The sequence below is a fragment of the Pteropus vampyrus genome, unplaced genomic scaffold (assembly GCF_000151845.1).
Source record: "Pteropus vampyrus isolate Shadow unplaced genomic scaffold, Pvam_2.0 Scaffold46, whole genome shotgun sequence".
NCBI lineage: Eukaryota > Metazoa > Chordata > Mammalia > Chiroptera > Pteropodidae > Pteropus > Pteropus vampyrus.
The window spans coordinates 3,837,356-3,840,283 of record NW_011888827.1 but is presented as its reverse complement, the minus strand read 5'-3'; the positions used below and the strand labels follow the sequence as shown (position 1 = coordinate 3,840,283).

General features: G+C 37.1%; 1 protein-coding gene across 1 annotated transcript in view; it reads right to left on the bottom strand.

Annotated features, from left to right (window-relative positions):
- The window catches only part of SHTN1 (shootin 1), a 79,990-nt gene that overhangs the window by 14,057 nt on the left and 63,005 nt on the right, over window positions 1-2,928 (bottom strand). The window lies entirely within an intron of this gene.

Genomic DNA, 2,928 nt, shown 5'->3' with positions numbered 1-2,928 from the left:
AAAAAAAAAAAGTTTCCAAAAAAAACCATTAAATTTTCAAAAAGGCTGCCCTTTTGAGTAAGACTTGGGAAGAGCTGCACAGCAACAGGAGCACCGCCTACAAACAGATTAGCACTCTGTAAGGAATGACTGAAACCCAATTAAATGCGCCATACAAAAACTAATTAAGGCAGACAGATGGAGAATTATGGTCAACACCATTCAAATCTGCTGCAGCATCTAACATAGCAGGAATTTAAAGCAGTTTCTCATTTTTGCTTGCCAGAATCATAGTGATAATTCAGAGAAGTGCCACTATCTGTATTGTGCACAGATTATAAACCGGGCTTTAATTTCTCAGTCTTTTTCAAATGTAAAGGCTTAATTGGTCTTAAGCAAAAAAAAAAAAAAATCACTCTTATCAGATTCCCTACCCAGGCACAATATGAGGGCAACACTAGGTTAGCTACACAAGCTTTCTCTCTCACCGACCCTGTTTTTGAACTAGCAAAAAGCAATCTATACGAACTTCTAAACTATTAAGCGGTTCTAATAAATCTGCAAGAATCACCTATGGAGATCTCATGGTATGTTTTGTAATTCTTTCTGCAATCACGCAGTTGGTAATTGTCTCACAAAAGCATGTAATCAGGGGAACAATAGAAATATGCAGGATACTGGAGATTAAAGAAAAGGGACAAATGAAGACAACAGGTCTAATGTTATTGAACTGCCACAGGAAAATAAAATCAAATGTTCTTTGAGTTAGTGCTTCAAGGTCAGTCTTGGATCAGAAAGCTACGTGTAATTAACTGAGGCTTAAATCTTAAGACCCACTTGAAAAATAAGTTAGTTCTTTTAAAGAAAAAAGAAAAAGACCCACAGACAAAACCATCACCTTGTTGCTCAATAAAACCTTTTGTTACTACCTAGAAGAAACTACAGTGAATGTCTAAATGCCACAGGATTACTCTGTCTTTTACTAACATTTTTTAAAAGGCATTTAAAAATATCTTATGCCCCATGATGTACAAAATTTCTAAAGAACACATGGTAGAACAACTTTGAATTTGGCCTAAAGGCATAAAATCGAGGAAATTTCCTTAACTGCAACGATCACAAGAACCTGCCACATGAGGACTTCTGCCTCTCAAAGGGTAGTTAGTACCTTGTCTATTTTTTTAGCTAACATTTTGGGTATTTTCTATATGCTAAGTACTACTCTAAATGCTTTACATGCTGTGAGACTCATTCATTCCTGCAACAACCCTATGAAACAGGAACTAATAATATCCCCATTCTACAGATTAGTAAATTGAGGTAAGAAATTATCAACAAATTAATGACTAAATATGTGATAAACAGCAGGCATACCTCTGAAATCTCAGAACTTGTCCAATAAATGTATTCTTATCAAAATTAGAGTTATTAACTTTGAAGCGTATAATGATTTCTTATATTTATTAGACATTAAAACTACTTCTAAAATATTCCACAAACCTTCACTACAATCAAGTTTTTTAAGAGCTATAACCTAGCAACAAAAGCTCCATTCATAAATTCTGAAAAACGTACCAACTGTACAGTAAAAGCCACCATAACGTGTTAACATAAGAAGACACTTTGATAGCAAGGCTGGTCCCCACATTACAAATGCCAACTCCAGAGTGTCACAGATAATCCCTACTTAAAACTCCTATTGTCTTTAGGATAAATTTCACAACCTTGACCGCAGCCTCCAGAATCCGGCTCCTGCCCACCTATCAGACCTCCTCTCTTGCATCCCATGTTCTAATAACACCAATTTTCTTTGCTTCCTAATTTGCCAAATTCCTTCCCCACTTTGGACCTTTGAATCTGCTGCCCCTCTGTGTGAACTACTTTTATCCTAAACAGCCTCACCCTGACTTTCTAAATTTACATATACTCATCACTTCTAGACACCAGCCATCCACCTCCACAATCTCTTAAAGATTTGTACTCCTCCTCCACAGTACTGATCAAAAATCGTATTTAAATAATTATATATTTAATTGGATAATTACTTGTTACTTCCTGTCTCCCCCATCCAAAAGTAACTTCTGTGTCTTGAATCTCTGGTGCATAGCACTGCAGTAAATAGTAGGTGCTGGGTGAAATCTCAGTTCACTTGTTATCGGCTCTGAAAAGCCTTTCCCCAAATCCCTCACTTGGAATTACTTCCTCTCTTTCCTTTACACCCAAAGTTCCTTGTCTCTTCACGAAAACACATTTCCCAGCATACCTCGCTTTACAGTGACGTGTGGACACGTTTATCCACTCCAGACAATAAGCTACATAAAGGCAGTGATTGTCACCTGGTTCATTCTTATAGCTGCAAACTTCGCACTTCTCCCATGACAATGTGTTCATAGTCAGAGACCTCAAAAAACGTGAACTGTTGAAAAACTATAGACCATCAGCCACTGAATGTAAAACAAGGAGCCTGAGAATTACTTGTTTCTGGTTGAGCTGCCTTTTCTTTCTTAGCACCAGTGCCGCTGGGGTGGGATCGCTTCCGGATCATGGACATGAGGGACCTTTGGGAGAAAGAAAAAGATGGACAGGTGATTACTGGATGCCGTACGATCCAAGACATAACATGTGTAGATTCTAAATAATCAGTGCAAATCCACTCTTCTCTAGGTGCATGAATGTATAACTAGAATTTAAGTAGAATTTCCACTTTTAATAAACTTTTGGTTAAACTTTTCATGACTTCAAGGAAGAGAAAGGTGTCTCATCTCTGTGTGAAACCAAACTAATTACTGGAATATGCGGACCACTATAATTACTAATACAATGCATAGACATTTACAAAGTAAAACAGATACAGAAAAACTTTAAATGTCCATATCTAAAACTCAGAGACATTTACCTAAGTAATGTGTTTGAGGGAGATGGAAGGATGAAAGGCTTAGAGGATGTTTT